Source organism: Macaca nemestrina, chromosome 15 (genome assembly GCF_043159975.1).
Source record: "Macaca nemestrina isolate mMacNem1 chromosome 15, mMacNem.hap1, whole genome shotgun sequence".
Taxonomy (NCBI): domain Eukaryota; kingdom Metazoa; phylum Chordata; class Mammalia; order Primates; family Cercopithecidae; genus Macaca; species Macaca nemestrina.
In genome coordinates, this window is record NC_092139.1 from 10,859,932 (window position 1) to 10,887,537 (window position 27,606).

Genomic DNA, 27,606 nt, shown 5'->3' on the forward strand with positions numbered 1-27,606 from the left:
AGATCACCTGAGGTTGGGAGTTCAAGACCAGCCTGGCCAACATGGAGAAACCCCATCTCTATTAAAAATACAAAATTAGCCAGGCTTGGTTGGTAATCCCAGTTACTTGGGAGGCTGAGGCAGGAGAATTGCTTGAAACCAGGAGGCGGAGGTTGCAGTGAGCTGAGATCCCACCATTGCACTCCAGCCTGTGCAACAAGACCAAAAACTCTGTCTACAAAAAAAAATACAAAAAAAATTAGCTGGGCATGGTGGTGTGTGCCTTTAGTCCCAGCTACTCAGGAGGCTGAGATGGTAGGATTGCTTGAGACTGGGAGGCGGAGGTTGCAGGGAACTGAGATGGCACCACTACACTCCAGCCTGGGTAACAGAGCAGGGTCACACGTTTGACCTTCAGTGGTCACACGTTTTTGGGTGTTTTGTTTTGTCTAACAGAAAACAAAAAACGTGTGACCACTGAAGGCTAAGCAGGACAGAATATAACTTCGTCGTGTACACTCCTGAAGGTTATATTAATAGATTCTGGGTTACTGACTCCAGAATCCATTTGCTCATTGGTTTCCTAGCAGAAACCAATGAGCAAAGGTAATTCAAGAGGTTACATAAGCAAAAATAATAGTAATTAATAGGAAAAAAGAGATATAGTTTTATTAATGTTGATAAATGCTACATATACCAAAATACTAAATCAGGGAAAGGGGACAGGATGTGATGGATAGCCAGCGACAGCTTCTCTGAGGAGGTGACATGGAGCATGAACCTGAAGGACAAAGGGAGCAAGCCCTGGAGGAATCTGAGACAACAGCATGGTTTGAAAACACCCGCTGTTGTCTTTCTCTTGAGGAACCCCGGGACACGTGCGGATATTAAAGGCTCTGAGAATCCCTGCAGTAAATAACCAGTTGCAAGTTGCTGAGTCCAGTACCCCTGAACGTATTAAAACCTGTGATTCCACGAATTAGTCATCCTCTTCACAGGCTTTATAAAATATTGGATCAGTGGCCAGGCACAGTGGCTCACGCCTGTAATCCCAGCACTTTGGGAGGCCGAGGCAGGTGGATTACCTGAGGTCAGGTGTTCAAAACCAGCCTGGCCAACATGGCAAAACCCCATCTCTACTAAAAATACAAAAATTAGCCGGGCGTGGTGGTGCACGCCTGTAGTCCCAGCTACTCAGACGGCTGAGGCAGGAGAATCACTTGAACCCGGGAGGCACAGGTTACAGTGAACTGAGATCGCTGCACTCCAGCCTAGGTGACAGAGTGAGACTCCATTACAAATATACATATATATATGATCAGGAGCCAAATCCTTGGGGAGCACCTATTTTAGATGTGAAGGAAAAAAGCAGATAGAAATTGGTCCAGAGAAAGAGGTGAGCTTCCAGTGTGCCCTCCACACAGCGGCTAGAATGAGTCTTTTAAAATTTAAGTCAGATCAGCGCCAAGCCTTCCAATGGAGGAAACGGGGAGAGGAGTTTGGAGGCTGTCGCTGTCGTGCAGCTCAGCGATGACTGGAATTTGACCGAGGTGCTGCTGCAGGATTGTGAAGAGTGACCAGATTCTGGATCTATTTGGAAGATGGAGAGGGTGGGGTTTGCTGTTGGACTGGATGAGGGTAGGAGACAAAGGCAGGAGCCCAGGTTGATGACGAAGGACTCAGGGCTCTGAATCAGGAGTGGCTGATTTATGCTGCGTAGTTAGCATTTTGGAAAGGTAGGGGTGTGTGTACGATGCAGTCAGACGGTAGTCAGGAGCATTTACATACGTGAGTCAACCTGGGAGTGAACTTGTGTCCAACTGAACATGAAGCAATTATTCAAAGTTGGTTTCCGGAATATTCCCAGGGTGAAATAACTTCCTGTGTTTATCACTGCCTTCTCAGTTTAAGTGCTTACTTGTCTAGTGAACTGAGTTAGCCTTGTCTGTTGAAACTTGGAGTGGTGGGCATGCAGGAAAAATTCTGTGAAAATTTCAGGAAACTGACAGACACTTCTGAAAGAAAAGAAAGTGAACAACATTATCCCTGGCCTTTTTTTTTTTTTTTTTTTTTTTTTGAGACAGACTCTCGCTCTGTCACCCAGGCTGGAGTGCAGTGGCCGATCTCCGCTCACTGCAAGCTCCGCCTCCCGGGTTCACACCATTCTCCTGCCTCAGCCTCCTGATAGCTGGGACTACAGGTGCCTGCCACGACTCCCGGCTAATTTTTTGTATTTTTAGTAGAGACGGGGTTTCACAGTGTTAGCCAGGATGGTCTCGATCTCCTGACCTCATGATCCGCCCGCCTCGGCCTCCCAAAGTGCTGGGATTACAGGTGTGAGCCACCAGCCTGGCCTCCTGGCCTCTTTTATGAGAGGGGAATTGATTGATTTATTCAGTGCCTGATCGAGTATTGCCTGTGAGTAAATATTTAGGGGAGTGATAAATTAAGAAAAGCACAGAACACCCCAGTGTAATGGAAGGGAGCCACTCCAAAGGCCAGATGTCGAGAAAATACTATGGGAGCTGCCACGTGCATAATTGAGTTGCAGACCCTTGTGTGATATGCTTGAAGTCTTGGTTAAGAACGTGGAATCTACAACTCAACTCTCCCGCTGAGCTAAGTGTGAGAGCTTGTTCAAGCTAAGACACTGAGCTAGAACATCTTGTCTCAGCTTCTTCACTATAAAATAGGGGTGGTGCTATTATGATAATAATGGTGTTGTTCTATGGTGATAATACCATCATCATAGAAGGAAATCAGATACAGACACACACTGCTCAGAGCAGTGCCTGGCATCAAGCTAGCACAGAATCAGCATCTGCAATTGTTATTATGATGCTGTTTCAGACGTGTATTTTTCTGTATTATGAAACCACAACGTATTTTTAAATGTTAGAGGAGAGAATGGAAAAGCAACCATCATAATCCCATTCCCCTGGCACAATCTTAATTTTTCACAGTCCCTGCAAATATTTTTTACATAGATCATTTCGTACTTACGAAAGTAGCTGGCATATAGTAGGCACTCAATAAAATGCTTACTGGCTGACTCCCCAGTTCAGTGCAAACTATTTTGTTTTATGCTTTGTGTACCTAAAATTATATCAGATATATTTTGCTTTGGTTTCTTTTTCCTCATAAACAACACGATTACAATTGTATGGCTACAAGATATCTCATGGTGTCAATGTAACAAGCCTTGAATAAGTCATTTTTCTTTTGCTGTACTATTATACATGGAATCACTACAAACCACACTATTTTAGATAACACCACATTGAACCGTTTAGTACACAGTGTTTTGCCTTTTTTCTAAAATTTCTTAAGACAACTGTGGAATTTGGAAATAAATACTCTCAGCTAAACTTTTAAGTTATCTGTAAGGGAGCCTAAAAAAGTTAAACCAAAATGAGATTCTTTTTATAAGATCAGGTTGTAATAAAATGAATTTCACAAGATGACAGTTCCATGAATGAAATAGTGACCTCATTTTCATTTTGAAAAGCTGCTTTCCCCTCATCCAAAAAAGTTGTATTAGAAACAATTCCTGCAATACTCTAGTGATCTTTTATCTGAGATTAATAAAAGATATGAGTATTTTGATGTATGCATTAACAAAAGAACAATAAATTCAACTTTAGTAGGTGTAAGTAAGGAAAGATCTCAGCAGATCTGGTTAACTCTAAGTCTGGCTTTAGAAAGCCACAGTGAGTCGGGCACGGTGGCTCACAATTGTAATCCCACCACTTTGGGAGGCCAAGGCGAGTGGATCACCTGAGATCAGAAGTTCAAGACCAGCCTGGCCAACATGGCGAAACCCTGTTTCTACTAAAAATACAAAACTTAGCCAGGCATGGTGGCAGGCACCTGTAATCCCAGTTACTCAGGAGGCTGAGGCAGAATTGCTTGAACCCAGGAGGCAGCGGTTGAGGTGGGCCGAGATCGTGCCACTGCACTCCAGCCTGGGCAACAGAGAGAGACTCCATCTCAAAAAAAAAAAAGAGAGAGAGAGAGAATCTTTCTCCTTAAACTCTCTTTTCTTTATCCTTTTTTTATTATTTATGTATGTATTTATTTATTTATTTTAAGAGACAAGGCCTTGATCTGCCACCCAGGCTGGTGTGCAGTGGCGCAGTCACAGCTCACTGCAACCTCAAACTCCTGAGCTCAAGAGATCCTTCTGCCTCAGCCTCCTAAGTAGTTGAGACTACAGGCATATGCCACCATGCCCAGCAATCTTTTAATTTTCTTGTAGAGACTGTTTTGAGCTATGTTGTTCAGGCTGGTCTTGAACTCCTGGCCTCAAGGAGTCTTCCCATCTTGGCCTCCTAAAGTTCTGGGATCACAGGCAAGAGCCACCACAGCCAGCCATGTCCTTTCTTATTTTATCACCTGAATTATGGCCATAAGGCAGGATGAAAAGAAAACAAAATTAGAGAACCTGAGAATGAAATCATTGATTCAGTAACTGTTACATGTTCTACCCTGGATATATTCCATTTAATCTTCAGAGGAACACAGTGAGGTGGGATTCTTCATCTCCTTTCTACACATGAGAAAACTGAGGTGTAAGGAGGTTATAGAATTTGCCAGAAGCCACAGAGCTGTTAAGCAAAAAAGCAAAGATTCCAAATGGGAGTGCGTGATTCCCAGTTTGCAGACTGAATCACAAGGCTGCATCGCCTCCCGCCACGTTGGGGAAAGCAGCGGGGGTCAGTATGAGGGAGGCAGGCAGAGTCCTTCTCTCTGAATGTTCAGGTCAGCATGAGGAGACAGGGGCCACATCTTTGTTGTTAGCTTGTGTCTACAGCTCCCTAGAGTTCTGTGTTTCTCTTACAAAGTTAAGAACACACAACACCCCCTTGAGTTAGGAGCGGGAAAGAGTTGACTTTTGTTACCCGGTCTTGGGGAAGTTGATGGTTCTAGGTCCTTTTAACTGTGTGGAGGCCTGACATTTGGTATTTGGGGAAAAAGTGGGAGAAAAAAGACTCCAAAATCCAAGCCCAGGCTGCTTAGGGCCTGCCTGCCCGATTGCTTGCCAAACAGGAACCCTTCCTTGGCTGTCTTCCCTCCTAAATGATTTTCAAACTACAGTTTTAAAAACAGTTCCTTTGGGGAATTATAAAAGCAATCATGTTTTTGATGGAAAATTGTTGTGTCAACAGAAATGCATGAAAAATAAAATCACCAATTTCCCCATCACCCAGAAAGAACCACTGTTAACATTTTAACTACTTTTCCTTCTTTTTTTCCTTTATGCGTAAATACTATTTTGTAAGCACTCAACTGCATAAAAAGTTTTGTAGTATGCACTTTTAAAATTAAACATTGTATTATCAGCATTTTCCCATGTTCTAAAATTTTTCTAAAACTTGGAAAACATGATTTTTAACAACTACCTAATAGTCTACTCTATAGATTATTATAACATTTAATAATTTCTCTATTGGCGGACATTCCTTTGTATCCTATTTCAAGCAACATTTCCCCATACAGATGTTTAGCCTTTATACAGAGATTATAGTTTGATTCCACCATTCAAACTATTTTTATTTCACACCAACTTCCTTCTAGGCTTTTCTGTATCAGAAGAGTTGGGATGTAAATTACAGGAGTGATCTCAGCTCAGAAACAAATTCCATTGCTGTACCGTAGCAGCAACGCCCTCTGAGGAGAAGCCAACATGCCCTTTTAGTAAGTTTTTGGGTCACTCCAGTTAAAAGCAAACCAACACAGAAGTTTCCCTTGACTCTCTTCCCCCACCCTGTTTCTCTTCCCCTTAATTTCAATTTCTGCCTCTTTACCTCCCATTTACTTCCCAGAATGTTGTAATCTATCTTCCACTCCCATAACTGCTGAAACAGCCCTTGCAAAACACTAAATTCATTGTGCTATGCTTTAATTTCTAATTGCACAAGTGATACACGACAGCACTTTCTTAGTTAAAATGATAATTAACAACTTAAAAGTAAATATTAAATTCACTTTTTTTTTTTTTTTTTTTTTTGAGACGGAGTCTCGCTCTGTCGCCCAGGCTGGAGTGCAGTGGCCGGATCTCGGCTCACTGCAAGCTCCACCTCCCGGGTTCACGCCATTCTCCTGCCTCAGCCTCCCGAGTAGCTGGGACTACAGGCGCCCACCACCTCGCCCGGCTAGTTTTTTTGTATTTTTTAGTAGAGACGGGGTTTCACCATGTTAGCCAGGATGGTCTCGATCTCCTGACCTCGTGATCCGCCTGTCTCGGCCTCCCAAAGTGCTGGGATTACAGGCTTGAGCCACCGCGCCCGGCCTTAAATTCACTTTTTTTTACTTTTTTATTTTTTTATTTTATTTTATTTTTTTTTTTGAGATGGACTCATGCTCTGTTGCCCAGACTGGAGTGCAATAGCACGATCTTAGCTCACTGCAACCTCTGCCTCTGGGGTTCAAGCAATTCTTCTGCCTCAGCCTCCCGAATAGCTGGGATTACAGGTGCCTGCCACCATGCCCAGCTAATTTTTGTATTTTTAGTAGAGATGGGGTTTTCCCATGTTGGCCAGGCTGGTCTCTTGGCCAGGGTGGTCTTGAACTCCTGATGGACATTTAGGTTGTTTCTAGTTCTTCACTGAAACAAACAATAATACAACAAACGGCACCCTTCTCCCTGTGCACCCATGAGAATCTCATTTCTCTAGGGCAGATACAGAGAATTGCACCTGCAGGCTGATCCAGTGCACACTTTTCCTTTTAACATTAATGGGCTCCAACAACCTCCCCACCACCACCACAACGCAGCACATTCACATGAACAACCCATTTCAACCCCATGCTACTCGGCTCTTCAGTAGCCTCGTACAGCAGGTTCCCCACTTCTAACTTTTATTCCACTTTGCCTTCCTGTTGCTTTCCCTCTCTCGAAGCCCAAACTTCTAAATCCCCTTTGCAATCTTCCCCTTTTCTGTCCATCCTGAAATGTGATTGTTGCCTGGAATTCTCCTTGTTGTGCTGAATGATCTCGTATATTCCTATGACTGGCACAACCAGTTCCCTCACAGGTCACAGACTCAAATACTTACGGAAGGCAGGCAGGGCAAAGAAATACTGAGGAATCCATGTACCTCCCCCAGTACCCAAGCCCCCACCCCACCGCCCAGCTCCAGCTGTTGTTGCTTTATTGGAATCTATGCCGAATACTCTCAGATTTCTTTTTCTCAAAAGGAGGTGGAAATCAGACTTTAAATATAAGTGCTCGCATTTTCTTAAGAATTGAAAATCAATTCAAAAGAAATTTTAATTCCTTTTGTTCAACAAAACACCCCTGTGGAGCAGGTTCAGCTGCCAAGATCCCAGACGGTGACTTCGACCTCAAACACAATCACTGCCCTCCTCAAATCCTCCCTTTCCTGACACCCACCTGTGCCTTATCCAATCAGACACCAGTCCCATGATTCCACCTGAGACATCATTCCAGAATTCAGCCCACCCTACTGTCCTTCCTGTCACTTCCTTAATTCCAACTCCCAACAAATCAAATCCTGACTGTGACCAGAACATCCTAACTGGCTTTCCTGCCATTAGGTGATGCCTACCCTACCTGCCTTGTGCTACCCTCTGCTCCATTGAAAAGCATTCTTGCCATGGCTGCTGGAGAGAACCTCATGTCAGAAGAGGCAGGGAGGGGAGAAGGAAGAGGTGGAGGCGGAGAGAGGAGGAGAAAGGGAGAGCATCCATGTCTTCCCTGCTCAGAGACACTTGCTGGTGCCATGTTGCCCATCAAACAGTTGCTAACTGTGGCCACCTTTGTTCAGCACTTGACCCAACATTATAAAATTTGATCCAATATTATGAAGTCAGATTTCATATAAGTATTTAGCTATTGGGCTTTTCCTGATAAATCTAATTTGCCCTAGCCGCGATGGCTCACACCTATAATCCCAGCACTTTGGGAGGCCGAGGCAGGCGGATCACCTGAGGTCAGGAGTTCAAGACCAGCCTGGCCAATATGGTGAAACCCTGTCTCTACTAAAAATACAAAAATTAGCCGGGCATGGTGGCAGACACCTGTAATCCCAGCTACTCAGGAGGCTGAGGCAGGACAGTAGCTTGAACCTGGGTGACGGAGGTTGCAGTGAGCTGAGATCTTGCCACTGCACACCAGCCTGAGTGACAAGATCGAGACTCTGTATCAAAAAAAAAAAAAAAAAATCTAACTGGCTTTTAGCAGGGGGTCTTTAGTCTCCCATGGAATCAGTCTTCTAGAGCCAGGTAGTGACCATTGCTTTGGGGAGTCACATGCTTTACAGTTCTGCAGTTTTTCTACTTTCTCTATTTCTGTACCTGGCCAGCCTCATGCACAGATGTTACTGCCTGGCCCTGAAGGAGCTTCCAACCACTGAACCACAGGCCGAAATTCAATCTGTTAATGTGCCCACAAGACCCTGTGTGATCAGCCCCTATGCCCCGCCACAGTCTCTACTCCCGGCCCTTCCCTTCATCCCCATCCTTTCTTCCACCACTAATAACAGTTGACTCACAAAGAAAGTGTTTCAGACCTGAACCTAACCACCACTCAAATGCCATGGTTGTTTTCGTTACTTAAATCAAGGCAGACAAACTCCATTCAGAGAGGTCTTCCCTTTGGCTCAATAAATCTCTCTTCAAATCGCTAATGAAGTTGAACTTGCTCTAGACACTGCATTTCAGGTTTACGAAACTACTACTGAAGCTCTTCATTTAGTTCTCAGGAGTGTACTACTCAGCACAGATGCTAATAGAGGGAGACTGAGTTGCTGACGGACAAAGACACACCTAATTTATTTAAAACCCCCAGGAGAAGTGTAGTGAAGTTCACCCAGTAAGAATGAGGTTCACATTCTTAGAGCACACACACACACACACACACACACCCCTTAACTGTCTCCTCGATATATATAATTATTATACATAATGATTATTTTGCTCCATGGTAATTAGTTACAAATAAAAGTTGCTCCTATAAACTACTGAATTAGGATGATTTTTGTAAAACTAGACACAAATTTCCGTGTTTTAAAGATTCTTTGAAATGTTAAAGTCTACTTTACTTTAGACTTACGATGCTACCCCTAATTGGGTCTCCCCTTTTTTTTTTTTTTTTTTTTTTTTTTTGAGACAGAGTCTCGCTCTGTTGCCTGGACTGGAGTGCAGTGGCGTGATCTCAGCTCACTGCCACCTCCGCCTCCCGGGTTCAAGCGATTCTCCCCCTCCCGCAGCCTCCCGAGTAGCTGGGATTACAGGCACATGCCCAGCTAATTTTTGTAGTTACACTAGAGATGGGGTTTCACCATGTTGGCCAGGCTGATCTTGAACTCCTGACCTCAGGTGATCCGCCTGCCTCAGCCTCCCAAAGTGCTGGTATTACAGGAGTGAGCCACCGCTCCCGACTGAGTCTCCTTCTTAGTATTAATAACATGATTTCAACTTGGTAGGTGTGGGCGATGAAAACTACATTTCCCAGCTTCCTTTGCAACTAGGCGGGCCATTTAACAGACCTCTGGCCAATGAGATGTCAGAATCATTGATTGGGGCTTCCCCAAAAGTTCCTTAAAGGTGGAGGTGGGATAGCCTGCAGGAGTGCAGACTTCAGTGATTCCTTCGGCCAGTCTCCCTGGAAGACGATGTGACGATCAGAGAAGAGTCAAAAAATCTGGCCTTGAAATCCATACCACATCAACTACTACTTTCCGTGTTTTAAAGATTCTTTGAAATGGTAAAGTCCATTTGATGCTTACCCCTAATTGAGCCTAACTGAGTCTCCCTTCTTTATTTCTTTTTTTTTTTTTTTTTTTTTTTTTTTGAGACAGAGTCTCGCTCTGACGCCCAGGCTGGAGTGCAATGGCGCGATCTTGGCTCACTGCAACCTCCGCCTCCTGAGTTCAAGCGATTCTCCCACCTCAGCCTCCCGAGTAGCTGGCATTACAGGCACATGCCTGGCTATTTTTTGTATTTTTAGTAGAGACGGGGTAGAGTAGAGGTAGGCAGCTACCTAGCTCTAGGTAGTTACCTCTGAATTATACCTCTGCCTCTAGCTATCTACCTCTAGATTATGCAGTAAATGAGAAACATAAATCTTACCTAAGCGGCTGGTATCTGGGTTTTCCATTATAGGCAGGTAAACTATATTCTGTTCAAAGTAGTTTTGAACAACTGAAGAAAATGAACATATTTTTCCCGCTGGCTAGCCCACTCAGAATCATGGGAAGGTCCTAATTAAGAAACAGCTGTAAATAATAATATTTTATTCATATTATCTCAAAATTCTTAATGTGCCATTTTACCATTTTCTGCCTTTTGATCCACATACAATCCAACATGAAATTTATCAACTACACATGTAAAAACAGTGATGTGGAGAAACGCACCATCTGCAAAATTTCAACCCAAAGTTTTATTTCCATTTTGGCCTAAAGCAAGATGTTCCTTGTGGGGGTGGGAGGCCCTCCATTTCCCACCTTACTCTGCCTGACTCAACCTGAATGCATCCCATTGGCATTCTGGATTTTTCTATAATCTCCTTTCCTTATTAAATTCAAGATTGCTCCACAAATCACCAACAGCTTATAATAGCATTACTGTTTCTGGGCTAAGTCAGGGATGCAGCACTGGCCAGTAGCTATGTCTATGGATTATCTGAATAATTGCTTCAATTCCCCACTTGTTTCTGAGTGAGTGTAGGCCTGACCCCCGGGCATGGCTGAACATTACTCATAGTCAAACCGAGAGTTTCAACGCTAAATGTGACAATGTGTGCTATATCTGTTTTCTCTCTAGCAGATTATTCAAATACCATCTAGTTGAAGTCAAGCTGTCCCAAAGCCCACTGAATCTTTGCCCCAAAGGTCCCTGTAGGAGCCCTTGAAGAGCTTCCTTTGCTATATTGTAATCTCTTTCTCAGTGAATATGTGATGATTGGATGCTTTCAGCCCAATTCTTTTCTCCTGCCTCACGTCCCCTAGAGATCCCAATGGCTCCTTATAAAAGCCATGTGTGTCTTATCTCTTCCCATGCAGTCGCTAAAACCAGAAAGCAGGCTGGAAAACATTTCCCCCAACTGTACTGTTTTTCATCATTTCTTTCTGACACCCTCAGATAACTTGTTAGCATATTGTCTTTCTCTATTCAGTGCCGCCCTCACCGGGTGTTTGGAGGCTTAATGACATCACCCAGGAATTTGTAATTAGAAACAAAAATGCCTCTTTCAAAATCTATTAACACTGGGAGAGGGAAGAAAAAAAAAACTTTTTAAGTTGCTGGTACAACCCCAAATGAATGAGGCCTCTTCTGACCGGACAGAAACACTGCCAGCTTTCAGGACGCTCCCAAGAAAGCACTGAAAACAAGTCACAAGTAACCTTTCCGGCTGCTGGTGCCAGTGCCACACACAAGGGCTGACACCAGGACCTGAGATTGGCCTTGGACATTTTATAAGAAATGACACTGCTCTCTTGACTTTCCCTGGGAGAAGTTGTGTTTCTCGAAGCTTCTATAAGTCTCCAAGAAGTGTTGTGAATTTCTATCTCTGTAGAGACTAAGCCCAGTGGCTTTTGATTACTGAGTTTTTATTCATTCAGTAAATTGTCTGGAGGGCCTCTCCCAACGAGCCTATTCCTGGGGTCTTGGCTGCTGTCAGTGGGGGTCGTGGTGTGTTCCTGTGAATAACAAGACCAGAGCTCTACTGTCTGATAGCCACTAGACACATGTGACTATTTAAATGTTAATTCGGAATAACAAAAATTAAATGAAGTTAAAAATTCGTTCCCTCACAGTTGTGTAGCTGCATTTCAAGAGCCCAGTAGCCACATGTGGGTGGTGGTTACCATATAGGACAGGACAGGACAGGCGTGGTGCCTCACGCCTGTAATCCCAGGGAGGCCGAGGCAGGTGGATCACCTGAAGTCAGGAGTTGGAGACCTTCCTGGCCAACATGGCGAAACACTGTCTCTACTAAAAATACAAAAATTAGCCAGCCATGGTGGCGGGTGCCTGTAATCCCAGCTACTCGGGAGGCTGAGGTAGGAGAATCGCTTGAATTTAGGAGTTGGAGGTTGCAGTGAGCCGAGATCGTGCCACTGCACTCCAGCCTGGGTGATAGAGAAAGACTCTGTCTCGAAAATAAATAAATAAAATGGATAGGACAGGATAGATGCAAAACGTTCATATCATCCTAGAAAGCTCTCTCTGAGCAGTGCTGGACTAGGTAGTCGGATTTGCCTGGGACACTCCTGGACTATACCTGCTGTCTCGGCATCATCATCAATAGCACCCTGTTTCACTCTCAAAAATGTCCTGGTAATTCGGCTACCCTCTCTACCCCACTGAGCCATGCTCTTTGCTAGGACTTCCCTGAAACCCAAAACCCTTTGTCTTGATGAATAAGTTAGCAGTGTCCAGCAATCTCCCTCCTTTCCCGCCCCCGCCCCCCCATTCCATCTCACCTATCGAAAGCAACAATTTTAGGAACAGGAAAAAAAAAATCCAAGTGAAGAAGTTGTCATTTCTCCCCAACTAAATGATTTCCTTGTCAGCGGTTTCAGTTTTGTTTTGTATTTCCCTTTGCCTAAAGCAGCTCCGATGGGCGCCCTTTGCCCTGAATCATGCCCACAGATCACACAGGAAGGAGGCCGTCCCGGCTTCTCCTGAGCCCTCCCGGCCGCCCTCCTTACTCCCAGCCTCCCCTTCCCGTCTTGCCCAGCAGAGGGCATCTGAGTTTAATATTCTCAATAAAGAACATGTACACAAGCACTTAGGATTTTTTTTTTTCTTTCTTCCAGTGATACTTTTTCTTTATGACCAGCAAATTGAGGTGCCAGATAATATAGGTCACCTGAAGGACAAGCCGTCAGAATCGGAGCTCAGAGCCGCTCAGCCCGGCCGCCAGCTCGTTAGGGAACCGCACACTCAGCTCCCACCCAGCTCGGGACGCCCAGCGGGAGCCTCCCTTGCAAACACCAACAGACACCATTTTGCAGAACTCTTAAGAAACGCGGGTTAAATGTGTTAGGTACAACGCATGCAGCCACGACGGGCATGGAAAGCGAGAGGGCTGGCCCGGGGAGAAGCAAACCTCCTGAGGTTGGGATTGCTCTTGCTGGGGGCTTTGTAAACAGCCTTGCATCTCACACCTCTGCCAGGCAACAAAATGGTGGTGGCTCTAAAAAAATAAATAAATAAATAAACGACGCGGGGGTGGGGGGAAGGTGGCACCAGGTAGGTACCAGAGATGGACTTTTATACAATTTTCTTGGGCTGCCGGTTACCAACAGTTGTTCTCTCTCTTTTTCTTTCTTCCTTTCTTTCTCTGTCTCTGTCTCTCTTTCTCCACCCCCTCCCCCTCTCTCTCTCTTCCTCCTCCCTCCCTCTCTCTTATTCTCCTTGCTATATTCTCTGCAGTAATCTTCCCCGTTCTACTGAAGGGGGCGAAAGACCCCACTGATTTGACTCCAGTTCCTCCTCCTCAGCCTTGCCAATTCCTAATTAAGCATACTTTCTGATTTGTTTCTATGTATCTTAAGGGGTGAGGTGCTGAGGCAAGTTACGAGTTTGGGTTACCTTGTTTGCCTGTTTTGGTGCATTGAACATATTTACGAGATGAAAAAGCTCCTTTCTAAGTGGGTGTTAACTGCTGTAAGATTCCCAGAAAACGTATTGAAGGGACATCTAAACGGAAAATGTGCAGTATTACTCCATTGCACCTTTTAGAATAAAACAAGCATTGTGGCTACTCTGTTGGGCTCTGGTGGCAGTGTGGCAGCGAGCGATTTGTGTGACTGCGGCACATTCGTTTTCCTTTTCTATTATAATCCCACCTTCCTTAAGGAATAAATGAGAGCGTACAGCAAAGAGCTAAGCAAAGTTGCATGACACAGCTTCGGTAAATGGCAGCTATCACTGTTTTATTATGTCTTTGCTTCAAGCTCTCTCCCTGGGCCTGGAGCTCAGCTTCTGCGCACAAATGCTTGATGGAGAGAGCTCTGTGTTATCTGAACCTACAAATTCTACAGCAGAGGTTTGGCTCCGCCTCACCATTGATTTCCTTTCCGTGATTTTGTAAGTCATCACTTTGTGATGCAATTTCTCTGTATGAAACAAATGAGTATTTTTTTTTTACCACCCCTTCTGAGACTGTTGATAGAACACACTCGACAAATGTTTACGGCACCCTTGTGAGGCACTAAGGAATGAGGAGAAATCCACACCTAACCACCACCACCAGGCATCCCAGTGTGCTCAGGGCAGCGCCAGTTTTTGCCGAAGTATTAAAAGCCCCTCCTTTCATTCCCCCAAGTGTCTTTGATGGGCTGGTTAGTTATAAGGTCACCCTATAGAAAACATAACGCCAGGCCTAGAGAAAGTCAGAGTCAGGGTGAGAGAAGAGACTGGGAGGAGGAGGTGGGCACTGGAGACCAGATAACCAGAGAGACAACAGATAGATACATAGATAAGACAGGTCATAGAGATACATAGAGAGATAAGAAAGATGATAGATAAGACACACAGATGATAGATAGATAGACGATAGATACATACAATATATAGAGATGAGTAGATAAAGATAGGTACAGTCAGGAATGGTGGCTCATGCCTGTAATCCCAGCACTTTGGCAGTCTGAGGCAGGAGGATCACTTGAGTACAGAGTTTGAGACCAGCCTGGGCAACGTAATGGGACCCAGTCTCTATTAAATAAATTTTTTAAAAGATAGATAAGTAATAGGTACATAAATAGATGACAGACACATAGATACATAATACATACATAGATGATAGATTGATGGAAAATAGAGGATGGATAGATAGATGGTAGATATATACATATAGATGGATAGATAAAGATAGGTAAGTAATAGAAACAAACAGATACATAGATACATACATCAAAAGATAAAGGATAGATGGATAGAAAGATGGCTGGATGGATGGACAGATAAATAGATACATAGAGATTAAGAGAAGGAGAAATGAAGCTAAATGAAGCTTCATTTAGCTGAGAAACTGAATGACCACGGGGAAATGTGTCATCTTTCTAAGTCGCTGCTGCTTCATGGGGAAAGCAGGGACCATTGAGTCAGGCCTGCTTCCAGGGTGTGTAGCTGATGAAATGACAGGTACCTGAATACCTGGCACAGGACCTGTCAACAGGCAGCTAAGGCATAGCAAAGAAAGGGTTTGCCTTCTTAAGAACCAAAGAGGAAACCTCAAAAGAAAACCATCATCATACATAAAGTTATGTGTCATTTCCAAAAATATAATTATCTTATGCTTTATTATATTTTTTTTAATTTTTTTTTTTTTTTTTTTTTTTTTGAGACGGAGTCTCTCTCTGTCGCCCGCGCTGGAGTGCAGTGGTGCGATCTTGGCTCACTGCAAGCGCCACCTCCCAGTTTCCCGCCATATTGGTGCTCCGTGAATACTTGTTAATGGATGATGGGCGGATCTCGGGGTCCTGTGCTGCTCTGTGATTCTTCCACTCTGCCTGACTCTCTTCCACCTATTATCTTTCTTATTTTCATTCTTTTCCATTTCTTCTTATTCTCCACTTGGCAATTGCCACTTCCATCTTCCTCATAAAGCCACCAAAAGAAGAAACAAAAAGAAAAAATATTCAACATGGAGAAATACACTTGTCTTTCCCAATCTTGAAATTGGAGGTTTGACTGCCAAGGCAGGTGCTTGGCTCATCTCAGTGAAGCTGTGGGAAGACTGCTGCAGGCGGCGCTCCTGGAAGCCCTGTGGCAGAGGCTCTTCACCGTGTGCTCATGGCCACACAGCTAGGAAGTGGCAGGCACCACTACCACTGCAGCCATGCTGCAATCCACACCGTTCCAACCCAAGCACCTCATCATTTCACCCCATGCTCCATGGCCCTAGTCAGTCAAGTCTGGGTGGGGATTTTAAACCTTCTTTGCTTAGACTATGTTAGATTCCAGACTTATTTTTAAAAGCAAAAAGAGGCCGGGCATGGTGGCTCACGCCTGTAACCCCAGCAGTTTGGTAGGCCAAGGTGGGTGGATCACTTGAGGTCAGGAGTTCGAGACAGGCCTGGCCATCACGGTGAAACCCCATCTCTACTAAAACTACAAATATTAGCCAGGCATGGTGGTGGGCGCCTGTAATACCAGCTACTCAGGAGGCTGAGGCAGGAGAATTGCTTGAACCCAGGAGGCGGAGGTTGCAGTGAGCCGAGATCGCGCCACTGCACTCCAGCCTGGGTGACAAGAATGAGACTCTGTCTCCAAAAAAAAAAAAAAAAAGAAAGAAAGAAAAGAAGAAAGAAGAGAGGCACGGCATAGTGGCTCACGCCTATAATCCCAGCACTTTGGGAGGCCACGCTGGGCAGATCACTTGAGGTCAGGAATTCGAGACCATCCTGGTCAACATGGCAAAACCCCGTGTCTACTAAAAATGCAAAAATCAGCTGGGCGTGGTGACAGCCACCCAAGTAACTTGTAATCCCAGCTACTCGGGTGGCTGAGGCAGGAGGATCACTTGAACCCAGGAGGCAGAGGTTGCAGTGAGCCAAGATCACACCACTGTACTCCAGCCTGGGCAACGGAGCAAAACTCCATCTCAAAAAAAAAGGAGAGGCCGGGCGCGGTGGCTCAAGCCTGTAATCCCAGCACTTTGGGAGGCCGAGGCGGGCGGATCACGAGGTCAGGAGATCGAGACCATCCTGGCTAACACAATGAAACCCCGTCTCCACTAAAAAAAATACAAAAAAATTAGCCGGGCGTGGTGGCGGCGCCTGTAGTCCCAGCTACTCGGGAGGCTGAGGCAGGAGAATGGCGGGAACCCGGGAGGCGGAGCTTGCAGTGAGCCGAGATCGCGCCACTGCACTCCAGCCTGGGCAACAGAGCGAGACTCCGCCTCAAAAAAAAAAAAAAAAAAAAAGGAGAGAAAAAAAAAGTGCTATCACCCTTAAGAAGCAGCTAGATCAAGTACTTTATCAGTGATTCTCAAATTGAAGTATACATAGGAATCATCTGAAGCAGTTAACTCCCTAAGCCTCAGGGTCTATAAAGCATCTATAAAACAAGGATACTAACAATAGCTACTTCCTAGACTTCTGTAAAATTTAAAAAAGTTTTAAGTGTGTTTTAACCAGGAGCCTTTCAGTTGCAATGGCAGAAACCTCAACTGAAATTGACTTAAGCAAAATAGGAATTTATTGACTCATATAACTTAATGATCCAGGAGATGATAGCTTCAGGCATGGCTAAATCCGGGGGGCTCAAACCATATCCACTCTGTTCTTTTTTTTTTTTTTTCTGCTTTCTTCTATGTTGGCTTCATTCTTGGCTTGGCCCCTCTCTGTAGTAGACTCTGATTACTTCATGGTTCCCTTTTCTCCATGTTAAGTCCAAGAAAAGATAAAAACATCTGTTAGCCAATAATTTATTTTTTTCTTTCTTTTTTCTTTCTTTTTTTTTTTTTTTTTTGAAACAGGGTCTCACTCTGTTGCTCAGGCTGGAGTGCAGTGGCGTGATCAGGGCTTACTGCAACCTAGACCTCCTGAGCTCCAGCAATTCTCAGCCTCCCAAGTAGCTGGAACTACAGGTACACGCCAACATGCCTAGCAAATTTTTTGTGGTTTGTTTTTTTGTTGCTGCTGTTTTTGGTTTTTGTTGTTTTTGTTTTTGTTTTTTGAGGCAGAGTCTCACTCTGTCGCCCAGGCTGGAGTGCAATGGCGTGATATCGGCTTACTGCAATCTCCGCCTCCAGGGTTCAAGCAATTCTCCTGCCTCAGCCTTCCAAGTAGCTGGGATTACAGGCGCCCACCACTAGGCCCAGCTAATTTTTCTGTTTTTAGTAGAGACGGGGTTTCGCCATGTTGGCCAGGCTGGTCTCAAACTCCTGACCTCAGGAGATCCGCCCGCCTCGGTCTCCCAAAGTGCTGGGATTGCAGGAGTGAGCCACTGCACCTGGCGAATTTTTTTTTTTTTTTTTTTTTTTTTTTTTGGTAGAGAAAAGGTTTTGTTTTGTTATGTTGCCTAGGGTGGTCTCGAACTCAAGTGATCTGCTCGCCTTTGCCTCCCAAAGTGCTGGGATCCCAGGCGTGAGCTGCTGCGCCAAGCCTCTTGCCCAGTAACTTCAGTGAAAGTCCTGGGCTCAAGATTCACTTGACCACTTAGACCATTTATGAACCAATCAGTTTGCCAAGCTGGGAATCAGTGTTCATCCCTGAAGTCAGAGCACACAGCTCCCTAAAAACCACGAGCTGAAAAGTGGGGGTGGTAGTTAGCCAAAGGAAAATTAGGGAGCTTTTTACACAAGGGGAATAAATGTGTGAATACAAAAATCTTATGGATGCCCACAACATGTGGCCTGGTACACATGTAAGTACTCAATCTGTGTTAGCTATTAAAGGGAGCACCTGACCAGAGGGCAAGGAATATTTGGGGATCACTGAAGCTTCACAATCACACCTTTCAGCTGGTGGTTCTGTACCTTGGCAGGACATCAGAAGTTCTTGCAGAGCTTCTAAACTCTCCCATCTGTGGCCCACGTTCAGTTCTGATTCAGTTGATCTGGGATGGGGTCTGAACAGCACTGGGTGTTAAATCCACCCAAGAGAATTTAATGACCTGCCAGGGCTGAAAATTACTGCTCTAAGCTAATGCATTTGCTTGGCCAGTGCCCACAGACCTCTTAGCCATAGCACCAAATCCTGTAAGACCCAAGGAATTATTAGGAAGTACTAATTATATGTGAAGTCTTAATGCGGAATTTGAAAATCTCCCGAAATTATTTCTTCCAATGTTCTCAATGCTAAAACGGGACTTTGGTGATAGCTTTTTTTTTTTTTTTAATGAGACGGAGTCTCGCTCTGTTGCCTGGTCTGGAGTGCAGTGGCCCTATCTCGGCTCACTGCAACCTCCACCTCCTGGGTTCGAGGTATTCTCCAGCCTCAGCTCCCCAATAGCTGGGATTACAGGCATGCGCCACCGCATTCGGCAATTTTTGTATTTTTAGTAGAGACAGAGTTTCACCATATTGACCAGGCTGATCTTGAACTTCCAACCTCAGGTGATCCGCCCACCTTGGCCTCCCAAAGCGCTGAGGCATGAGCCACTGTGCCCGGCCAGTGATAGCTTTAAAAATGCGACATAGAACTGAACTCTGTGTGTGTGTGTGTGTGTGTGTGTGTGTGTGTGTAACATGTGCGTGTGTGCTTGTGTGCGTGCCTACATGTGCCTTGCATTGGTGGTTAATTTAGCAACACAGATGACTCAAGAACTTAACTAATGTTGAGGTCATGACATCTTGTGTTTTCAACTTTATTCCTCCCCTCCCCCGCCTTGTCTCATCCACAAACATTGGCTTCAATGTTGGAGGTATTTAATGCTACCAGTGATGAACAGATAGACACCACCTGCCTCCAGATGTAATATCCTGAGGAGGATACAACATCCTCTATGCCCCACAGTAAAGTAAACAGCAAAGAATGCATAACCTACACTTAATCAAGACATTTCAGACAAACAGAAAATGGGGAACATTCTGTCAAACAGGAGGAAGCTGTAGTCTTTGAAAATGCTAATATCATAACAGACAAAAAAAACTGCTGTGAGAATGTTCCAGGTTACAGGACTGCACAAACAATCATGCAGATGGATATTAAGATATTAATAGATAAATAAAGGCAATCCAGGTATTTTTGTACTACTTCTATATTTGTAACTTTGAGCTTTTTTTTCTTTTTTTTTTTTTTTTAGACAGAGTCTCACTCTGTCACCCAGGCTGGAGTACAGTGGTGTGGCCTCAGCTCACTGCAACTTCCACCTCCTGGGTTCAAGCGATTCTCATGCTTCAGCCTCCTGGGTAGCTGGGATTACAGGCATGCACCACCACGCCCAGCTAATTTTTGAATTTTTTTAAGTAGAGACAGAGTTTCTCCATGTTGGCCAGGTCTCAAACTCCTGACCTCAAGTGACTCACCGGTCTCAGCCTCCTAAAGTGCTGGAATTATAGGCGTAAGCCACCGTGCCCAGCCTGAATTTATTTTCAAATAAAAGGTGTTTTAAAAGCTGTGGACAAAGAAATACTATAAACAATAACCAGAATGTTCGTTTAGTTGAAATGTGGAAATACTCTTCATGACTCATCAAGATTAAGAATTGTAAACACACACGCACCCCGTATATCAAAACTCATTCTTCATTCTAATACAGTTCCTATTTGCATACAGGGCCGTTCATCAAAATGTCAAGTACATCTATCCCTGAGCATTTTCATAAATTTCCCCAGATTAGGGGGCTCACAGGAAGTTGTCAGATGGCACAGCCACACCCCCAGTGGTTTCTCAGGACTCTAGAAATTTCTGAAATACAGGCCAAGCACTCACTCTTGCCAGTAAGTTACACTGAAGCAGTTATATAGTAGAATTGATTATGTAACACAAAACCATGGTATCCATTGCCCCTGAGAGAGTAGAATTTAAATCTTTACCTGGGCTCACAAGGTCCTGCCTCAAGTCCAGTCTCAGTTCATCCTTTGGACTTCTTCTGGAAGATTCCTCCATATCAGCCTGCCTTCTGGTCTTAGCCTTTCCCTTTCTTACCTTGGGGCTTGTGCACCTGCCATTCCCTCTCCTGGAAAGCTCTTCCCCAGAGCTTCGCGTAACTGCCTTTGAATCACGTAAGTCTCAACTGTCATCCAGCGCTATTTATTTTCTTCACAGAAATGACCACTAAGTGGAACTTTTTAAAACTTGGATTATTTCTTCTACGCAAATTTAGATTCCCTAAGGGCAGAAACCTCATCTGAACACTTCCCACGGTGCGTGGGCTCTGGGCACGTTTTCCCCACTGTCTGGAGCACTGTTCCCATTGTGTGTTGCTCAGCACGCCCCTCACACCACACATCTGGTTCATGCTCAAGTCTCACTGGCTCACAGTCCTTCCCAGAACACCCTCCTGCTCCTTCCTTTGCTTTATTTCTTTTCACAGCACTTGCTACTAGTGACTATGCGCGCGCACACACAAACACACACACAATCACACACAGTATATGTGACAAATACAATATATATATTTCTGATTATTTTTTCCACTACCTCCTGCCCCCGGCCCCCAACAGACTGCAAACTCCATGAGGGCAGGGAATTTTTTTTTTTTTTTTTGAGATGGAATCTCACTGTGTGGCCTAGGCTGGAGTGCAATGGCGTGATCTCATCTTACTTCAACCTCCACCTTCCAGGTTCAAGAGGTTCCCCTGCCTCAGCCTCCCAGGTAGCTGGGATTACAGGCACCTGTCATCACACCCAGCTAATTTTTGTACTTTTAGTAGAGACTGGGTTTCACCATGTTGGCCAGGCTGGTCTTTAACTCCTGACCTCAATTGATCCACCTGCTTTGACCTCCCAAAGTGCTGGGATTACTGGCATGAACCACTGCGCCCGGCTGGGAATTCATATTTTTAATGTATCCCAGCATGTAAATCCAAACACCTGAATCCCAGCACCCAAATCCAAACCTGGAGTGTAACAGATGCTCTATATTTCTCGAATGAGTCACTGAACAAATGAGCAGAGCTGTATTCATAGTAGGCATTCCACAAATGGACATTGGAAAGAACAAAATTGGAAGCCTTCAACTAATTGAGTTTAATTAAGACTTACCATAAATCTACGATAACCAGGACAGTGTGTTATTGGCATAAGATTATATAGAGAGATCAATGGAACATAAAGAAATATGCCCACACAAATATGATAAATTGATTTTGTATAAAGGTACCAGTTTATCTCATAGGAAAATGGTAGTCTTTTCAGCAAGCGATACTTGAATAATTGGATATCAGTATGCAAAAATAATGAACGACCCCCATTACCAATGGCCTACATCATTTCCTGTATCTAGTAGATTCTTCGGTGGCTGTTCTGCCCACTAAGTCCTCCAGCCCCTCTATGGCACATCCTTTATTAGTGTCTTTCTTAAAAAATATCCAATCAGTTGGGAAGCATTGATGGCCAAAAAGGCCTTGCCTGACCACTCTCTAGCTCCTTCCCTTGCTCATTGCTCCTCATTGCATGTGCTCCCTCTAACATTGTAGAGTTCATATTTTTGCTTATTATCAACGTACACATAAACTCCACCCCCTTATCCTCTCACCTCTCTATCTTCATCCCCCTACCTCATTCCCTATAGACAGGAATGATCTGTGTAAGGTGATTTTTCTCACCACTGTATCCCTAGTACCTAGACCGTCCACATGGAACAGATGTGATCACAAAGTTTTGGAAGAAACTTGCAAGTCCATCGTCCAACACTTACATCTTTATAGATGGGGAAATCCAAAGACAGTAAGTGATTTCCCCGAAGCTCTCACGGCTAGATGGGGCAAAGCCACAGAGCAAGCAATGAATTCCCTTGGGTCCCCATCAAGTTAGTGTCAGTTCCATTACGCCACACTGCCCTTCTCTTCCAGGCCTACGGAGGCAGGAAGTACAAGACACAACCTAATCATGTTTTTAAATCTTAATTTTTTGACCGGGCACGGTGGCTCATGCCTGTAATCCCAGCACTTTGGGAGGTCAAGTCAGGTGGATCACAAGGTCAGGAGTTTGAGACCAGCCTGACCAACATGGTGAAACCCTGTCTCTACTAAAAATACAAAAATTAACCGGACACAACAGCACATGCCTGTAGTCCCAGCTACTCAAGAGGCTGAGGCAGGAGAATCGCTTGACCCCGGAGGCACAGGTTGCAGTGAGCCGAGATCATGCCACTGCACTCCAGCCTGGATGACAGAGTGAGATTCCATCTCAAAAAAAAAAAAAAAAAATCTTAATTTTGTATTAACTTAATGCCTTCTGGTAGGGTTGGCTGTGAGGAGCCAAGGGACATTTGGCCTTGGCCTCATATTGACTTTCCGATGTCATCTCCAAAAAGATTGCATGAATTCACAGGGATGCATTCGTAATAGGACAATTTTACACTATGTTCCCATTCACAGATCATGTTACCTCAAGCTCATTCTAAGATAATATGGTTGGCCGGGCGCGGTGGCTCAAGCCTGTAATCCTAGCACTTTGGGAGGCCGAGACGGGTGGATCACGAGGTCAGGAGATCGAAACCATCCTGGCTAACACGGTGAAACCCCGTCTCTATTAAGAAATACAAAAAACTAGCCGGGCGAGGTGGTGGGCGCCTGTAGTCCCAGCTACTCGGGAGGCTGAGGCCGGAGAATGGCGTGAACCCGGGAGGCGGAGCTTGCAGTGAGCTGAGATCCGGCCACTGCACTCCAGCCTGGGCGACAGAGCGAGACTCCGTCTCAAAAAAAAAAAAAAAAAAAAAGATAATATGGTTAATAACTTCTGTAACCTTGTATACAGCACAATGCCATTGCAATGAACAGTAATTTGTGTGTGTGTGTGTATTCAAGCTTTTATTTTGTTCAATATAACACTGAAAAATATTCCAAGGAGACCGGTGGTGACTTATGCCTGTAATCCCAGCACTTTGGGAGGCCAAGCCTGGGGTACCGCTTGAGACCAGGAGTTCGAGACTGGTGTGGGCAACATAATGAGACCCTGTCTCTACAAAAAATTAAAAAACAAAAATTAGCCAGGCATGGTGGCACATGGCTATAGTTCTCAGCTACTCAAGAGGCTGAGGTGGGAAGATCACTTGAGCCCAGGAGGTCAAGGCTGCAGTAAGTCTTGACGGAACCACTGCACTCCAGCTTGGGTGACAGAATGAGACCCTATCTCTGAAAAACAAAGAAAAGAAAATATTTCATAAATTTGGGTAACCCCTATTTTGGCATCTCTTCATCTTTATGTCTTGAAATGCCAGATGCCTCATTGAGTGGACACATCTGTGTCTCTCCCAGCTTCTGTGTGGTCCCAGGCCCTGTATCTGTTTAGTGTCCATGTTCTTGGAGGTAGACCCCTATTGCGCTTACTTCCTGAGGGCACACAGATCTCTGGAAAGCTGAAAGAGAAAGACAGTCCTCTTAGGCACTAGCACTAACAAGGAGCGATGGTTATGCAACCAGCTTGCAAAATTTTCCTTTTGCATCTCTAGACAACTCAGCCCTGTCCCTGGTTGCATGGTGTTTGGTGGATGACTTGGCATGAAGCATTATATCTACAAGAAAAACAAGTCAAAGGCTGATGCCTCTGATGGGGAAATCACCACTCACTCAGTGGGCAGCCACAGGAAATGGGTACCTGTCTATACGGGGGCACAGGATTATGGAGCAACATCCCACATGCCAGAGCATAACGTAGAGGCTTATTAAGGACAGATACTTGGGAGTGTACGTTTATCAAAAACTCAGATGGGTGAATGGCCATCACAAATGGGAGAAAGAACTGTCAGCCAACAGGGTGACTCAGGGGTTGAGTGTGCACCTCTGTTATGAAAAGTGATTGTTTAAAAAAAAAAAGTTGTTTGCACTCATCACAGATATCAACATTTGAAGGCACTGGCTGATTCCAACTTATGCCATAAATGACTATTCAATTGCAATGGGAATAGCTTAGACAAATTTTCTGTGATTAAAGCTGGCCAGTTCCTCAAAATAAAAGTCCAACCTGGAGCACAAGTGAGTCTGAGTGCTTGGTCCTTGGAATAGTGACTTTTCTCTCTTGTAAAGTTTGGTCTCTAACCAAAATAAGTATTAACCTTTATACATTTAGAGGACAGATGAATAGGAGGAGGATGAAATAGCCGAGACTGCCTTTGCTGCACATGACAATGACATAACTCAATCTTGTTTGAGAATGAAAGGGAACTTAGCACTTGTAACTGAAGCATCCAAGTTTACTGCTGACTCCAGGCACAGCTGGATCCAGGCAGCAAGAAGCGTTATGAGGAGTGTGTCATTCTCTATATCTTGGCTGTCCTTTCCTCTATATTGCCATTACTTTCAGGAAGGCTGTCTCCATGTGAATGGCAAAGCAATCATCTGTGGCTTCAGGCCTAGATGATCTGCACAGCTGGTGACTCCAAAAGAAACCAAAAGAAACACACACACGCGCACACACACACACCCCTTTTTCCCAATAGCTCTCACAAAAGTCCCAGGCAAGAATCTCTCTGGCTATACTTGGAACACATACCCAACCCAGAACCCATTCTCCTTGTAGCCCATTTTGTGCATATCCCGTTGATCACCATGTCCAGCCATGCTGCCATGAGGATTCTTTTCAAGTCTCTTTAGGCATCCACATAAGGGGTACTGTGGAGTGTAGAGATGACCATTTCTTTGAATACTATAATAGATGCAATAGTAGGCTTGCATTCAAGGTACCATAGTACAGTATAAGAAAAAAATATATATATACGCCTTTGTAAACTGCTTCCTCACTCAGGATCCGGGGGATGCTCCCTTCTGAAGGGAACAGCAGGCACCCCACGCCCTCCCAGCTCAAGCTTCCCCTGCCACCTGCACGTGTGTGAATTGGCAGGTTCCACTAATATTGGTATTTCCCTCTCATTGCTACTATTACCCCCGCCAAGCTTGGGATGGCAGAGTTGGAGTCATATCCTTTCAAGGAGCCTAAAGATGTGACTCCTCTGCATTGATGAGAGGCACAGAAGAGGGAAAAGCAAGGAAAGATTTTAGTGAGCTCTGAAGTCCTACCTGCCATTCCACTAAATGCCAGAATCATCTGGCCTCACTTAGTGGGTGGAGCAAATTCCTGCCCCCCAGGGCCTCCCTCCTGAACCTGCAAGGTTGGTGGGAGAGGGAGACCCTCCCCAAAAGAGGAAGCCTGTTGTGTTGAGAGTGATTTCAGAGACCTCAGCCAGGAAAGGCAAATCAAAATAACCCTTACACTCTGCCTCCTTCTTCCTTCAGAGAGGAATGTTTCCTGGCACGGTGCTGCAGCTTAATAAATTGCATGCAGTAGATTTCAGGCCTTGAGAAAATCTTAACACTAGCTAATATGACCAGCATTAACAGAATTTCTTGGAGCTTAAAATAACAAAAAAAGCTCATTGACGGATTCCCACTTTTATTCCTGTCCCCCTTTTCCACTTAGCCTTAAAATGTTTTTAATAATAAATTTTTATTAACAACAACGAAAAAAAAAAAAAAACACAGAGTGAAGCACTTCACAAGATCTTGCCCAGTTTATTTTTTTTTTAATCTGTAATAATGACAATAACATTTCAGCATTGGAATATTTATTCAAACAAAATCTCCAGATCTTTACATCCTGAGTCTGCGAGAGCTGGACACATGCCCTTGCTAATTATCAACCTTCTGAACCAGTTCGAGGCATGGGATTAGAAACTGCTGTGGAATTTGAACTCACTGACATTCGTCTGAGTCAGCTACTCTGAACTCACAATCTACTATAAGGACCTGAGCATTTCCTTCTACCATTTCCTCAGAACCTACTCGGGAGTATTCGGGGGAAGGTTGTCACAAACATATTTGCAATAAAAATAATCAAACAAATGGAGAGCATGTCTATTTCCGGAATTAGATTATTTTGATAGTGAAGGAATCAAATGGAATAAGGGGCAGGCAGAAGTCAGGTAAGTCCAGTATTACTATGTCCACATGCTTAAATTTCACTCCTGGGGGCTTATTGTCCCTAACAATGGCCCTTTGAGCTATGGAATATGCGGAATAACTAACCTTTTTCTAGCCTGTCAGTGAGAACTACCACTATATATTGGTAAGTATTTCCGTACAAAATTCACTTGGAAAGGATATTGTTTCAAGCCTGGACAAAGCTCATATTGTCGTGTTCCAGTTCCAGTTATTTTAGGCAAGGAAGGGGAATTTCCACGGGTCCCTACAATCAGTTTTGAGCACTTAGCTCTGAGTAACAACTTCCTGGTAATCTGTCAGAGCCCAACTTATTTAACAGAGAAAAAAAAATCCCCTGATACTATGCATGAAATTCTTAGCCAAGCAAGCCACCTTAAGAATACATCAATTAGCTCAGGCAGGAGTAAAGACGTGACCTCATCCAGCGGAGAGAATGCAAGCAACTTGATTCTAAAAGGAAGAAATGAAATGAGTCAACGCAAATTCCCAGCTAGAATACACAACTAAGAGTCATTTAATGTCAATGTTGATGATAATAGTATAACTCTCATTCATAGCATACTTACCATAGGCCAAGTATTAGCCCATCCAAACCCCTTATTGCCCTGGTCCTATTTGCAAGTTTATTATATTTAAGTTTTATTTTCAAGAGTCAACTAATATATGTTAAATAAATAATAGTACAGGTGGCAACAGATATGGCAAAAATCCAAAGTAATAAGCAAATGACAATTGGGATACATTACCTGAACAATACCATTTCTATAAATAAATAAAAAATACACCATCATAACAAAGAAAGTAAATAAAATTACCATGTTTTGAAATTGAAGTTTAATTAGGTGCCAGCCATTTGTAAGCATTAACTCTAAGCCTCACAAAAGCCCTAAGAATTGGGAAATATTGCTATTCCCATTTTACAGACATGGAAACTAAGGCTTATATTGCTAAGTCACTGGCTCAAGGTCACATGGCTAAAGTGGCAGAGCCGGGATTCTATCCCACTCTCGCTAGATGCCAGAACCCAGGCAGATGTTACTGTGGCATTATTGGCACTTGTGTCAAGCACGGTGAGGGATTTCAGCAACACTCAGTCT

General features: G+C 44.3%; 1 long non-coding RNA gene across 1 annotated transcript; it reads right to left on the bottom strand.

Moving 5' to 3' along the window:
• Positions 1-698: 698 nt before the first annotated feature.
• LOC105470648 (uncharacterized) lies at positions 699-12,532 on the bottom strand. The gene is made up of 3 exons (XR_980653.3): positions 12,435-12,532; positions 10,075-10,205; positions 699-1,994 (listed from the first exon to the last, which is right to left on the bottom strand). It is a non-coding gene; the product is annotated as an uncharacterized lncRNA (long non-coding RNA).
• Positions 12,533-27,606: the final 15,074 nt, after the last annotated feature.